Source organism: Polypterus senegalus, chromosome 3 (genome assembly GCF_016835505.1).
Source record: "Polypterus senegalus isolate Bchr_013 chromosome 3, ASM1683550v1, whole genome shotgun sequence".
Classification (NCBI taxonomy): Eukaryota; Metazoa; Chordata; class Cladistia; order Polypteriformes; family Polypteridae; genus Polypterus; species Polypterus senegalus.
In genome coordinates this window covers 257,138,005-257,154,586 of record NC_053156.1, presented here as the reverse complement: position 1 = coordinate 257,154,586, position 16,582 = coordinate 257,138,005, and the positions used below count along the sequence as shown (strand labels likewise).

Below are 16,582 nucleotides of genomic sequence, written 5' to 3'. Positions count from 1 at the left end.
ATGGAGGATGCAGTACTCCGAGGTGAGAGTGGGTTAGGGTGATCAAACCTACTAAAGAAGTTGTTCATTTGTTTGCTCTCTCCACGTCTGTCTCGATGGCGGCACCCAGCTTCGAGCTGCAGCCAGTGATAATCTTCATCCCATCCCACACTTCCTTCATGCTGATGTTCTGCAAACTTCTGCTCCAGCTTTCTCCTGTACTGCTCTTTCGCCGCCCTGAGCTGGACTGAGACTGAGAGAATGAAAAGTGAATTAAAAAAAAAAAACAAAGCTAACTTTTATAGGGATCATAAATTACACCGGCTGTTACAGACTAAAATCAAATGTATGCTTTTATTGTAAAATAGTATTACTTAGAGCAGTTTACTTCTCAAAACAGAGTAGTGCAGATTCGAACTCGCGACCTTTTGGTTCCCAGTCAGCAGCTGAATCTATTGTGCCATGAAGGCAATTGTAATAAATGGGTGTCAATGTTGCATGTTAAGGCGGCTTTTTGTTTCTGCAGTTATATTTTTGAATAAAAGTGCAATTGTTGTGTTATATTTGTACCTTTTGTGAAAATGTTTCTTTGATATTTGGACTTCAGGCTTCATACATTATATAGTTTATGCCTACATTTTGTCATCTACTATTAGAATATAAAAAATGTTTCTGTTTTAACAATGTGTTTACACAGATTACTGTACAAACGGAACAGACATGAAATGCGTGTGTTCCAAACAACGATCTATTATTTCCACTCTAAAACTTCACTTCACTCCCAGATACTCAATCAAGGCATGAGCTGAGATAAGTTCGTGCATGTTCTAAATTGGTGGGGGGATGGAATAGCCGGCTGCTCCAAGTTTCTTTTTATCAGCACATTTAGAGGACAAAGGACGCTGGCGGAAAGGTGTGAAGGGATTTAAGAAGAGATTTAAGGTGGGACGGATTTACGAGTTTTTTCGTAGGCTCTGGTAATTCTAGTGTTAAAGCCTTATAACTTTCTTAATTTGTTCCAATATATTGAAAAATGTTTTTTTTTAAAAAAGTCATGAAATTCTAATTCTGTTCATTTGCCATATAAATAAAAAAAATCTTCAGAATTTCTAAACAGACAAGGGCAGGCATCTACCTACATTTTATTTCTCCTGCAACACTGCATACATGGTAGGAAACAAATAGAAATTAACCTTTGCCCATTTGATTAGACATAGACAGAAAATTCTGAATATATTTCTCCCTTAATTCTATATACAGTATAGTACATCAGTCACCACTAATTACCACCAATTAAGTAGAAGCATTTACTTAGAATATAATACCAGTGCAGGAGACACTTGGAATGCACCCTGTATTGGGACATTTATGGATTGATAATATTTGTATCTTTTGAACAAACTTGCTTCAAATATAACCTTTTGACCTTTTAGAGATTTTGCTAAAAAACACCTGGCTAACTTTTCTAATCTTCCCTCATTCTCAACTATTAACCACCTGCAATAAATATATTAGTAATATTTTTAGGCTATACCAGTGTTTATAAAAGAATGCACATCTGCATAATCCACAATGGGCACAGATTGCCAGATTATGAGAGAAAGCCACATCGATAGATAGATAGATAGATAGATAGATAGATAGATAGATAGATAGAAATTATTAATTATTAATCTTGAAAGAAACTGCACATAAAATATACAGTAAGTCTAGGCAGACTACATGTCTTTTCTGAAAAGAAAATGTGAGGAGAAATGAGTAGAAACAGAAAGAAAAGAGGCATCTAAGTGACAAAAATACGGTACTGTATATTAAGTGGATCAGTTATATGAGCTTCTCCTCTTACTTTATGTGTGGGATAAAAAAGGTGTGTTCTTGGCATATTGTTTATAAATATTTGGAGAAACGTTTTTTGTTAGTTTGTGAAGGACTTATATGAGCTACAAAACTGAAACCTGTTTATCTATTGTTTGGATCACCGTCTCCAGCCTCCTTCCTTAGTTTGACCACAAAACTTATATATGCTTTAAATTATATAAAGTGTACATGGCACACAATTCCCTCAACTCATAATGTTCAAAATGTACTCCCGAGTCAAGACTCTGCCTGTCTACCTGTTAATGTTGTTTTCAGGAACCTGTTTCTCTGGGAAAAAAATCACATTGCAAAGTTGTGTAGAATCAAGTAGGCATTTATCAGTGTTATTATCCTTAATTAATTCAATTGAGCATGGTAAACTTTTGCTAACTTTAACGGTATTTTAGAAATGTGTTTTGTCTTACAGTTTTACATTTTACACAGTTTTCTGGATTGAAATGAATTAAAATATAGTAGGGTCCTAAATGTGAAATGTGAAATGTTTTGCGACTGTCCTAAATTTAGATTATTTTGGGGCAAGATCTTTGGAGTAACATCAGATAAAGTTCGACTATATAGTGATAAAGTCATGATGATCTTCTATACTAAGCTGATAGCACACCAACTAATTTTGCTTAACTGGAAGAATCGTGATACACCCTCCACAACTCAATCGAAAGTTAAAATATTTTTTCTTTTAAAACTTATTAGTGTTATTCAAAAATAATTTTGCCTTGCTCTTCACTACATTTTTGTTCAACCTCTGGTATTTTAATTCATATGAGAATCTTATATATTCGGCTTTTTGGTATCAAGGGCTCTCAGTACTGGCTAAGGATGGGGTTTTAAATGTTTGTTATATTTGTCTTTACTAGTTGGACCGTTTTTTTCTCTTCTATATATTAGTATGCACTTGATTGTTATGTTATAATAAAGTAAAGTAAATAAGTTAGAAAATGTATGCATGGCGTAATATTTGGACTCTTAGTTAACAGATTGGAAATTTGGACCACTTTAATTTTTTTAGTTACTTCATCATAGAGCCAGTTGTATTGTTATTTATTAAATACTAGCCACGGTTATAGCAAATGTGAACTTCTCTTCAACGGCACTCACTTTCTAAAGATCATTTCTGTAAAGCCTGCTTCACAGACTCGGTTTTATTTTCGAAGCACCTTTCTTGCCTTCTGTCCGGTTTTATACTTACTGGCTTTGAAGTTGGCTCTCTCAGAGTGCACCTTTACTCCTCCTTGTGTGTCTCACACTCGCACTTCTGCTGTTGTCACGTCACCAAAGCCAAACTGACCAATCAGTTTGCTCTGAAGAAAAGGACACACAGATCTTAGTATTTTAATACATAATAAATGATTTATAACAGTGAGCCATATACAAAAATAAAAATATAATAAAGTCACATGCATTAGTAAAGTACGTTAAATACTTGTTTTTAATGGTCCTTTATAGTCTCAAAGTAGGTAAAAACATCGCCCAAACAGGCAATCTAGCTTTAATTAACTGCAGATTCCAATTGGACTGATTCAAAATTATATTGATTAGTGTCCTACTGTTAGTTGTTGGTTGTGGAATGTCAATGAGTAATTGTAGTTCATAACATTTTTGAAAAGAAGACCAAATGGAGAGTTAAAATCTAGTTTCAAACTTAAATTGTTGGCTGGTGGAGCTTTGATACAAAATTGTAGTGCCAGATAAAAATGTTGCCATTATAATGTGCAGATATTGCATCCGTAAGGTTGTTTTAGTGTAATGTAAATATTGTTTTGTTTATTTGTTTACTCAATGCTTAAAGAGCAATGCTTAGCTAATTCCTTTCATTTTTATATTCATTTCTAGGTAAGTGAGCTTTTTGTTTTTTTTCATTCTTTTATTGGTTCATTTAACTCAATAAGCAGAAGAAGCATTCTGGTGAATCAGAGGCTTCCCAGTGTTTGACTAACTTGTATTGAGGATCTGTTTTTTAGTCCGGAGCAGTTGCTGGACAAGTAAATGATAAATATATACAAAATATACAAGGTAACCTCTCTCAAGGTAAATCTGAAACGGTGAACTAATCCATAATTGATATTGCATAGAATGCTTCTCTAATTTGACATAGACGAGTTTGAAAATTCTCTAATGCTTTTTAATTGAATGTTTTGAAATTTAAGAAATTCCTACAGAGTCCTGTATTAAAATGAATTTTTTTTTTTTGGAGAATAAATGTGGCAACCTTCAACAAAATTAGTCCACTGATAGTTGTGTTGTTTCATGAAGACAGACAGATGAACAGACAGGCATGACAATGACATCCACTTTAAAGACTTAAAAAACAAATCTATATATAAGCACTCTAGTTCCCTATTATGTATTATTTATTTCTTGTTTGTTATTTTTTCATTATTATTCTTGCTTAATTTTAATTTGCTTTTCTTTGTTTGTAGCTATTTTTAACATCTTTTAAAAAACTTTGAGTAACATCCAGGTTATAATAATGTTCTACAGAAATAAATGTTGATAGTAGGTGCTTATTGAATTATATTCAAAAATGCCTAAAAAAGAAATGTAAGGATGAAAAGTAAAAAATGTAACTCTGTTATTGTATGTAAGGGGCAGTGCTATTGTTTTAGGTGAAAATGAATGTCCATCCTGTGGTGGGCTGGCGCCCTGCCCCGGATTTGTTCCTGCCTTGCGCTCTGTGTTGGCTAAGATTGGCTCCGGCAGACGCCCATGACCCTGTGTTAGGAAATAGCAGGTTGGATAATGATTGACTGACTGTCTGAGTGTCTATATTATTATTATTATTACGATTTTTTTTTTTTGCAAAATCAAAGTAAGTGGCCACATTTTTTCACAATTTTGGTTACATTTACTTCAGTTACGCTTAACATTTCTTTTACTGAGAAATTTATAAGCTTTATTACATTACATTGTGCATACTTAATAATTAATATACTGTATATATTTTTCTGACTGAATTTCATTAATATACAGTGTATGTCAGTTTCTTTTCAGCAGATTCATCAGTTAAAATCGCTTATGGAGCTTTATGTGAAAATAGATTTCCACATTGTAACAATTTAGTTTTTGATGATGGGCACCTCAGTGGGTTTCTTCTACAGTCCAATGACATGCTGTCAAGTTGACTGGCATCTCTAAATTGCCCTGGTGCTAGTGCATTTGTAGCCACAGATGTGTGATGGACTGTGGCAAAAAAATAGAATAATACATTTTATATAGTTCATGAAAAAAAAAGTATTTTAATTTTAGTTTACTTATAAAGAAATGACTGTGATAAACATCTATATAATAGTAACATATTTTAAGGCTCGTAAGTGGTCTAACTAAAAGAAAACATATGAATATTAGATTCAAGAAAGGCTTCTTGACAACATTTAGTACTGTACGCATAGCGAATACAAATGTCCAACATTGAAATCTCTTTATTCTCACACAATTCACATTTCTGGGGACAAGCTAAAATGGTGCGAATGTTAATCTGAAAGAATGAGGGCATATACAGAAAATTCATATATTTTTGTTAAAACAGGTGCAAGGGACAATTTGAACCTAATCTGTTATTACGAGCAATGCTAAACACTGCATCATTGTGCTAACAGAAAAGAAAATGACACTACTATAATAGCTAACTGCTATTAAGATGAATATTTTAATTAATCAATAATGTACTTCCTGCATTAAAGCTAAATAAATACATTTTTAAATAACAGCATTAAATTCAGGACTATCTTGCAAACTATGCAAGCGTCCATTGGCTTTGGAATAAAAAATAGAGTAATAGAAGTGAATATAAATATCTGTTTACCATACTGCACAAATCTGGGTTCATTCCCAATGTATAGTATATCTGCATGAATTAAATTAATCTTTACTAGCCCAGAGGTCTGAGTTGGTATTAATAATATGAATACCTGAAATCAGTGTGCAGTATCAAACAGAGATCTAAAGCAGAAGGCGGCATGGCACTATGTAATTTTCAGTTCTATTAGTAGCCTGGAAATATTCATTCAATAAAATACTGCTTGGATTACAAGAGAAAAGCAGTCATGTTCTAAATCTTCTTTGTATGCCTTGGTCTGTAAAACAGTGAACATGAATTATTATTATTATCAGAAATCTATTGGTCTACCTTTTATTAGCAATGTTGAATCTATGAATGACATATTTTAAGGCAGAGAAGCTCTTATCTGTTGCCCTTAAACATGATCATCACTTATTTCAGCCTTCTGTAACCTGTACACTATTCGATCTATGGAAGATACTTAGGATTGCAGTACTTAGACATCTCAATATTTATGATTACAATTGAAATTACAACTTATTTTTTTGTATGACGCTCTTCACTAGGTGCAGGCAAAGACCACTGTGAGCAATTCTCAGTTAAAATACAAGTATACTAATTACTATATACAGAACTATTATATATAATATTACACTATAATGCATTTTAAGATAATGTATTAAAATAATGTATTTGCATCTTTTGAGCAAAGGTTAAAGGTTATTTCCATGCTGGAAAAGAATGATGGTAAGAAACACATTTTTAGCTGTATAGCTTTCATCGAGTAACTAAGGGGGAAATCGCAGGTAACATATGTAAGAAGAGAAAGAGGAAACAAAGCCAGGGCATATGAAAGGAGTTTAACATAAGAGGATGTGTGACAAACTGCCATTAAAGAAGATGAAGGAAGAAATCAAAATGTTAGCCGCTCATTAAGACCTAGAGAAATACTATATGCTGTATACTGCAATACTGAGAATGAGCTTAGCTGCATCTGTCTTTCTTTAAAACGTTTCTTTGAAGCCCTGTGAAAGAATACAAATAGAAAGATCAGTGTAACTATGATCAAGGGATGTGAAGTGCTCTACAATAGGTTTTCATGAGGTCTTTGATCTTAATGGCTGTCTGAAACAGTCTGCTAAGCATCTGCCTGTTTCATTTAGGAAAAAGGGCTTCTGTGGAAGAATTGGTCTACAAAATTGGGAGATTTTGTTAAATGACCTATGGGATAGATAGAGAGTTAGGGTGTAAAGGGAGGATCAGTATTTTTCTTTACTGGGGCTACTTTTTTTGGCTATTACGAGGACTACTCCTGGCTTGATTGATTTTGCTGTCCACAACATGATAGGGCTCTATTAATGAAGAAACGTCACTCTGAGCACTTCATTACAGAAGTCAACCTCATCACTAAAGAGGAGATGGAGTCTAAGGTACTGTGAAACAGGGAGGGATTGTTTATTAGCTAATTATGCTAGTCAGTTGTCTTGTAATAGACAGAAGTTTTAATTCCTGGAAAGCTGGTAGAAAGACTAATGTTAAGGAAACATTAGAGAGTTGTGGTAAAAATGTTGACTGCTAACATCATTAATGAATTCCTGTAGTTGGCTTCCAGAGCAAGAGGTGGCACCAACACAATCTATGTCTGTTATATATAAGTCTGGTAAAAAGTAAAAGTAAAAAAAAAAACACTATTCTACCCACCTAATGAAAACACGTATTGGCATAGCTAGGTCCCATTCTAGTACCCACTGCAACTCCACTAACCTGATAATAAAAGTTGCATTTAAAACAGAAAGGATTAAGGATAAGAACCAATTCTGCCAATCTGATGAGGGTGTGCATGATGTTCATGATAAAGATGAAACAGTCAGGACAATCCAACATAAAGATGTCTAACAACTGGGGAGCATATAAAGTGTTAAAAGCAACCTATCCAATGTCTGGCACTTTTCATCCATATCTACATCTATCTTTGATTCAGTACTGGTTAGTGTAACCATGAAGATGTAAGGTAAAGACTTTGCTTCTACAAAGTCTATAAAAATTTCAAGTAATGTACCCTTTATTCATTGTAAGGAATGATGAGCAAGAGATTTTTTCAATTAAAATTTCAGAAAAGGAATGGAATTCAGTAGTTCATAAAATAAAAAAAAAAATTGTCAGTCACATATACCGCATTGATTTAAAAAAATCATGTTTTTTTGTATTATGTGAAGATTAAAGTCTAAGAAGTTTTGTGCACATTTGGAAATGATGACTATCCAGACCAAATTTCTCTCTGGAAGCCTCTTGGCTGCCCATTCAGTTAGAGGAACAGCACAATCTTGTATGCTCCAGTTGGATCATGTGCCATCTAGTATGTGGACAGATGCATACGGGCCACTTACCATTCCTTCCTGGATTTATCCGGAATGGGTAATTTGGCTCCAGTATTTATAGTTATTTCCAAGTGTAACCACCTATCCACTAACAGATTCTGTAGTTTATTGCCCACAAACAACCTTCCCATCCCATCAACTGTACAATGAGCATAGATAGAGAGCTTATCTCCCCAGCAGCACCTGTGTTTCTTCACTAGCTTGTGTGTGACCTCTCCTGTTGCCAGTATGTTTGTGGGAGTCATTCATTTTCTTACAGTTTCCATGTAGTATTTTCTTCTTTATTGTTAAATGTTTAAACTTTATCTTTCACATCTAGTTTTTTTGTTCTTTATTTCAATGATAGATTTCTTGCCTCTGTACTGTGATAGAATATTAATGTTTTTCTTGTCACCTTCTAGTGTTCAAGAAAACCAGTATTTTTAAAGGATATTTAAAAAATTTTTTTTTTATATTTTTTATTGTGCAATAGGCTTCTGTTCTTAACAAATTATTATGTTTAATATGTCTCAGCAAAGAATTTAAAAATTATTTAATTATAATTTCTTGTTAGGTATGCCACCACCATACCTGGAATTGTTACTGTATCTTCATATATAATATCCTACTGTGGCAGTTTGTTTGTCTGTTCAAGATTTTAAATCACCTGAAGCTTGCAAACCGTTTGACCTATTGACCTGAAATTTGGTACACACATACTACATGACGTCTGCTATTCCGTTTCAGGGTGATGATTGACCTCCAAGGTTATTCCTCTTTTTATTTTTATTTTATTGTAGAATTAACTCTTGGCAGTGGCCAGCAGAGAGGCCATGCTTCACATGCATACGAGCGCCGTTCTCATCCCTACCAACTTCATATCATAAATCATTCTTGAGGCAGATTGAAGACTGAAGTGCCAGCTTCAGTGAAAAATTAAAGAAAACGTCATAAGTAATTGCAACACAAACACTGACTTAATCAGTTTTAACGCCAAAAGATGCTGAAGAAAGAAGAGAAGAAGCGGGCTGCTAGGGTGGAGAAAAGAAGAGCTGCTCAGGAAGTAGCAAGAGCATCAAACTCTGAGCAAATGAATGCTAAATGCACAGATAAAGAGGATGAAAACTAGGAATGCTCAAGTCAAGTGTATTCACTGCATGTTATCGTGCTGTGCGCCGTTAATGGTTTATCCATATTAAGCCTTTGTAGAATGCCAAGCCCATTTGGTGTATTCAGAAAGTATTCAGACCTCTTAACTTTCCACACATTATATTGTGCTGTAGATTTAATTTTTCATGGATATATTATCCATTTTTCTCATCAATATCAGAACCCCATAGTGACAAACCCATTTTCAAAAACAAGAAACTGCAGTCTCCCGAGTATTAACACTGTTTGCTGTGGCATTCCAAATTATGGTCAGATGCACCTGGTTTGCTTTAATTACTCATGTATACAAGTATTCCAACACTTTGCTGTGGTCAGGTGCATCCTGTTTGCTTTAATTATCATTTAGATGTGTCTGGAACTTGATTGGAGTTAACCTGTGGCAAATTGATTTGATTGGACAAAATTTAAAATGGTACAAAAACCTATATATATAAGGTCCCACAATTCACACTGCATGTCAGAGCAAAAACCAAGTCATTAAGTGCAAGGAATGTTCAGTAGATTCCCACTTTCATCACTCCCCCTTGCTTCACCTTCCATTTTGTTGTTTTTGTTGTTATGGGTTATGAACTATAAACTTTTTGGCTAAAATGGCAAATTCATACATTTAAAACTAAATGTGCAGCACAAGGTGTACAGAAAGTAAAGCAGGTAATACTTTCTGATTCACTGTATATGTTGGTGTAATTCTCAGAAGTAATGGTGTAGGCAAGGAAAGGGTTTGGCCAAAGTGGTTATATTAGGAGAAAAAGACTGAGTTTAAGGATTCTGATGAGCATCAGGCACCTTCTGGGGCTAGAAAGGAATCTTCTGTTAATAGATAAGCCCAGTAAAGGTGTAGTCTTTTATTGTCATGCTCTACTGGCTCAGGAATAGAATTCTTTTCTTAAATTAAACACCTTTCTTTATTTGCCCATGCCTCCGTGGTTGATTCTGAATTTGGAGTCTAAGTTCTTTGTTTTATAATTTACAAGCCCATCCATATTCCCACACACTTCCAGCTGAGATACCCATACTAGACAGAACATATTGGCTACTCAAATGGAATGTGGGAAAATGAAATAAAGCATTAACTTCTCTCATTGATTGTATGGTAAAAATTGAAGAAAATGTCCTTATGTGCACAAGATCAATTGATTAATTAAAGGAAGGTTTCTAATGTCAGTTCATTCTGACTTTTACTTTAAAACTAAGGAATCAGGGAAACTGCTCCATTCATAGAATCCAAGGCAACTGATGATCCAGAGGTCACTGAGTAATTCCAGTAGAAATTGTATTAAGCTCAGGTTACACTCACAAAAGTATAGGTGCTTAAAGAGGATCACAATGCATTTGACATCTGACTTTCATCTTCTCTCTTCACCCTGGGTACTCATAAACTGTATAGTAGCAGAAAAAAATCTTAATTGTGTTCTTACTATTAGAACAGATCACGTCACCTTAACATTGGCATCTGTCTATCTTTTGCAGTAAGTCAAGATTTACCAAAGGAATATAAAATATATGATTCATGAAAGTTCTTTCCAGCATAATCGAGACATTGCCCTTTCCTCTCCAGTATATTATGTTTACACACTAACTGACCTGATCCTTGTTGATGTTATTTGCTTTCCTGTATCCCGCCAATATAAAGGGACGTAACTGACCAATCCAAAATCGTTGGCCCTTTGACTCATCCCCCCTTGTAGTTAAACATTAGATCTTTCCTATGCATATCATTACTGATCCATCCATCCATCCATTATCCAACCCGCTATATCCTAACACAGGTTCACAGGGATCTGCTGGAGCCAATCCCAGCCAGCACAGGGATTAAGGCATCATCACTGATGCAAGTCATAAAGGTTTAATGTATATTTCTAAAGGAAAGTTTTCTATTCTTCATTTTGCTCCATTTGCTAGTTTTGGGAGTGTTTTTCTTCTCTGCTATTGAAAATGACCCACATAAGATGTCAGCACTATGCACCATGTCAGAATGGTGTCACAGCCACACAGACTAAAAAACCCATGTTTTGTTCAGAGAGACAACAAAATCTTTTGCTACCTAATCTCAGACATTTCTGTGTGTATATTGTATATGATGAAATGTTATGATTTTTAGTAACATTTTACTTTGCTCTGTAATCAGATGCATTGCTCTTCATAATATTCAGTGTAATTGTATTAACTGATTATGTGTTGTTACAGGTTATACATAAGTGGCATATCTTTGAAACACAGTGCCCCGCTTCTTATTTTACTAATTGTACTGTATTCCAGATCCTCTCCATAACTGCTCTTTCCCTCAGAGCAACACTGCAGACAACAACAATTTGCTGGGAAAATCACAAACAACATTAAAAGCAAAATGATGGTGAAAAAAATGTGCTTTACTCTAAAACAATCGGAGGATTGATCTCCCATCTGCCCCTTCCACCAGTGTCTGCCATTCACCGCTTTTGGTGTAGTGATCTGCAGATTAATAACAGAAATACTGTATTTGCATTATTTTCAGTTAGTAGAAGCAGTATAAAGATTCATAGAGGGAATTTATAAAATAAAACCTGAAAAATAAGATGTTATTCACGCATAAGCCTGAAAAATCTAACTTGCCTTTCAAGGATATGGATTAGTGAGCCCATTAGAGCATCAATAATTTCAATCATTAATATTTTGCATTTGTTTATTAGCACATTATTAATGTTGTGTTCTATATTTAGGCCTGGTATCCCATTCAGAGTGCAGTCACTGCTGTCAATTATGACTTCACATGATTCTGTAATGGAAAAATGTGGATGAATGATGGGTCCTGATCAATTCTGTTAAAAACCACAATTTTGTTTAAATTTGTAATAAAGCATAATGCTTAAATTGTGAGACAGGCAGATTAAAGTAATTGTGAACTTTGTGTGTAGCCCATTTTTGAAGATTTGTCTTTACATTTCTACTCATCACTATGGTAGATAATATATGCACATATGAGTATCACAAAATGCACATAAATCAACGTGATAATCATTATTTTCATATTGCCATTCCCAGAGCAGGTTCTGAACACATAAACCTAGCAATTCAGAAAAGGGGTGAGTAGCATTGAAAGTAAAGCAAATGGCTAACATTAGATCAAAAAGCAAGTTTTGCAAAACTGATCCATGCCTTTTGAAAGAACAATCTGAAAGTATGCTGCATGAAAAGCTTTTTATTTTTAGGGTGCCATTTAAACATAAAAATTAATTGGAGTTTTTAATCCAGAGTAATTGCACAGCTAGATACAAATGCAATTTGATACGATACATTCTCAAAGGTAAAAATCTGATATAAATCATCATCTCATTTTTAAATTAACATTCTATTTTTGTTCATTAAATTCAAAGTACAAAAGCAGCCAGTTAATATGACCATAAACACAGGTAAATACTGTGGACAGAATAAAATTGGACTGTAGTTATGCTTTAGCAAGTGATTACTCTTTGTTTCCAGTTTTTAAAACGGCATGTTATTTAGACATGTTCTGTGCCTATACAGGTTGCTAAGAAACACGAAAGCCTATTGATGTCTCAGAAGTTAATTAATGCCATTTTTCTAGTGCTGCGTGCTGGTGATAGACCCAAATATTAGGATTCCAACTGGGTGTTACACAGTCAGCAAGAGAGCCAAGGATACTGTGTGCAGTATCAAACAAAGAGATAAAGGCTATCTGTGCAGTGTAGTGAATTAACTTCTTTTTAACCGCTTTAAAATAACCTCCCTAAGGTTGCTTTTGAAAATCTTCTAAGCCCCTCATTGCAGCTTTGTTGTGAATTGTCTGTACGCCACTACCACTTTGATTAATGAGGACAGGGTGGGGGTGGAGGAGCTTGAACGTGTATAGGAATTAGTGATATTTACTGGCTTACCCTTCTGTGTTCCCTGCCACTCAAGGACAGCTAGGATAAACACCTTAGTGAATTGCTGCAGAGCTTTAATGCAGACATCCGCTTCATTACAAAAGACTAATATGCCAGCATATGCCACCTGTCTATATATCAATAAAGAGACCCATCACATTGTCATCTAAGATAGTTTAGGACCTGAGCTCAGCAGAGACTCAGATTACCTTACTGACTCAGAGCATTTTTCTAAAAGAAACATTTAAGACTTTCCAGTAGGTGTCATGCTAGGTGGTGACTTGTACAAAATGTGTTTACCCTTCATAAGCCAGTACCTTATTGGCTTATGGAAATGTCTAACCATATGGTTTATTTTATGTAAGGCTGTCCAAATTATCATGCAGCTCTCATATTTCTTGCCCTTTGGAAAGTGTTCAAATGCATATATCACTCTCTATGTGTTTTCTAACAAAGGAGTGTGCTTGCTTTGAATATAGGTGAGTGTGTCCTGGTGCTTATAACTTTTATAGCTTTTGTGCTTGTTTCAGCACATAATCATCTGTCCTTGAAGACTGCTATAGACCGGAAATTTAGATACAGGGTGCAGAAAAAAAACATTTTATCTTGCAGGTGAAAAGTACAATTTCCACAAAGGGACAGTTTACCAGTAATGTGTATGCTCAGTGAAAGCTGATGGCGATCAGTTATTAATAGCCAGGTACTTATCTTCAGGAAATCTTGTTTGCATATATATTCATAACAGTTCTGTAAAAGAAGTTTTAATAAAAGTAAAAATAAAAGATTCATTTCAAACTGTGCATAGACATGTCTTTCACAAAATTACAAGCCCAACAGTGTGGCAAAAGGACTTCATATAACTAGGTTGGTACATTTTTGTTTTATAGGTGTAAATATTTCTTGCAGTCTCTATGATAAAAAAACAAAATATGAAACTATTGACTTGACTGAGGCTTCTCATTGACAATGGCATGTCTCCTAATGTAACTGATGCTTAGATCTGCTTTACAAATATGCTGACGTTTTCAAAAGTCTCACTAAAATGACTCTTTTTAAATATTGCATTATGTATTGAACCCAGTGCTAATAGTGGGCTAAGTAATTTACTAGACACGTGTTATGCCATTTTAACTTGAGTTTACTTTAAAACTTCATTAAATTTTAAGTGCTATCTACACTATTCTTTCATAGTAATATACATGTGAAGAAGGGCTTAGAACAACTCAGGACCCTTAATTGGTTACTACAGAATTATGCCACAAATAGAATCCTCCAATTAAATGTTTTTACCATTGTACAACACATACAATTTAGATGCATTTTAGCTTTGCGTTAAATACATAAAGTTTAATTTTATGTAGAAAATAACGCTTTAAATAAGCACATTTTTCAAGTTACCTGCTGAGGATGCTAGATCATACTGTATAAACTTTTCAGATATAAAATGACAAATGGATTTTCTCATGGCTCATGACGTTATCTCTAGAAAACATTTGTGAGTTTTCCATTTCCCACACTTACCATATGAACATAAACACAAGTGCATATCAACTCTATTACAATGGATTCATTGATGGGGATGGAAGGATTTGTTATGATAGATGTTCAGTACAGTGGCCAACCACTTCTATCGCGTGGTCTAAACTGTTCATAGTTCATAACTATAATCGTACAAATATTTAAGTTATAAATGAAATGAATTCACCTCAACATTAAGTGTTGTAAAACGATACACCACCCATCATGTATCATTGGCTATTTTTAACCATGTGAGGCAACACACTTTGAATGAATTTCCTTATTTAAACTTACCAGGAAATCCTGAAATATTATGGGACTCCAATTCCTTTTAATGCAGTTTTTTTTTATTTGCATTTACTTGTTAATTATCCAAAGAGGATATCTGAATATACATTTAGAGAATTCCAGGCCCATGTTCTTTCTAGAAAATTGAAAGCCACACAAATTGAAATATTTCCCCAATACTTCTCTGATAGACTTTTCTACCAACTTAGTAAACTGTAATCCAAAAAGTCGAGTGGAAATGGGAAATGTTCTTTTACTCCTGAGAGCTTTGCTTCTTACTTTTATTTATCCAAGTTGATGTTTAGTTAGGCATTGAAGTTTACCACAAGGTTAACAGGAATCCAGTATCAACCACCAGTCTTGCAAAAGTAGACTTAAGATGCACAATGTGTCTTGATGGCTTAAAACCTCTCAGTAGCTATGGGTAAACCAGTCACCTTGGTTCGGCCTTCAAAAATCATCTGAAATTTACAATTTAAATTAAAATAATCTTAAAATTACAAAAGGCAAAGAAGTGTAGTATACCATTACAAAAAACATGACAAAAATAAAAAAGATGAATACATAGAATCCAGGAAACTTTTTCTTCCGTCTCTTTGGCTAAGATGGTGCTGATATCCTTTGCAGTTGAATGTTGACTGCCCCCCTCTGAAGACACCCTGTTTTTTGTATCTGCAGACAAAACAAATAAACGCCGCAAGTCTTGCATCTCAAAACACATTTTTGATATGTGGTCATCTCTCAAGGAATTTACTTCCTTAAAAAAGCAAGGAAAGGAAAAAAAAACAAGTCTGCTTGGATCATTGGGGCAGGAAGACATCCTTTTGTCAAACAGATCGCGCCTACCCACGCCCCCTTCCCCAAAATATTTGAAAGTTTATGTTTTTATCCTTGAAGCTGAGATTCTACCCCCTTGGTATTTTGATTTCCTCAGTGCAAAGCCGAGTAAGCAGACAAAAGGAGCTGCGATAGAACCGTGCCAAGTCTTGCCTGCCTTTTTTCCCTTCTCTCTCCCTTTCTGCTCTCTCTCTCACAGCATGGCAACCTTCCCAAGCAGCCTTGGCGGAGCTCCAGCCTGTGCCAGCCTGTCTGTGTCTTGATTCTCAAAAGGAGTAGTTTGGAGCGTGGTGAGGGGGAAAGCAGAAAAATATTAAATAAATAATAACTCTTCATTCATCACCTTTTTTGGGCCCCAGAATTCCCCACTGTACACAAATTGTATCGTAGATGTAGTGTACCCAGCATTCTTATCAGAACACCCCCCCTCCCCCCATTATCAACTTTGCCAATGGTTTTATTTTGAGAGTGTCTTAACATTAGTCATGGACGTATATTTCTACATACATGGATACATTTTGCTGGCCACTCTCACTACTTGAAAATGTGCTTTTGAATGAGCAGACTGGCTCATTTCATAGTTTAAGCGTATCCCAGCAACTAATCAAACAGTACCAGTCGTAGACAACAACCATTGGATAGTAAATTACCATTACATCTCCTGTAAGTCAAAGGAGTTGAATGTTTCACTTTATTTCTATAGTAAAATGCAAAGTAGTACTTCCTCCGATTAGTATGGCATGCTTTTCAAATAATGTAGCATTTATAAAAAAAAAAAAGGTCTGTTCTGTAATTGAATAATGTTTTCTCCTTCTTTGTATGTTATGTCAACAAAGTTGTCCAAATCGATTGCCAAAATCAATTTTCGTTGAGCTCTTGAAGCATTCTACTTCATTATATTTATTAAGAACCAT

At 34.7% G+C, this 16,582-nt stretch overlaps 1 long non-coding RNA gene across 2 annotated transcripts in view; it reads right to left on the bottom strand.

Moving 5' to 3' along the window:
• Positions 1-15,865, bottom strand: part of LOC120526072 — a 50,115-nt gene extending 34,250 nt beyond the window's left edge. Inside the window, exons 1-4 of one of the 2 annotated variants that reach the window (XR_005633073.1) lie at positions 14,838-15,865; positions 11,533-11,610; positions 3,044-3,155; positions 201-232 (exon numbers count right to left, since the gene is read on the bottom strand). This is a non-coding gene — a long non-coding RNA (uncharacterized LOC120526072). Of the gene's footprint in view, positions 1-200; positions 233-3,043; positions 3,156-11,532; positions 11,611-14,837 lie in introns of those variants that run through there. The other variant, XR_005633072.1, reaches the window with a different exon arrangement.
• Between the last annotated feature and the right edge of the window lie 717 nt (positions 15,866-16,582).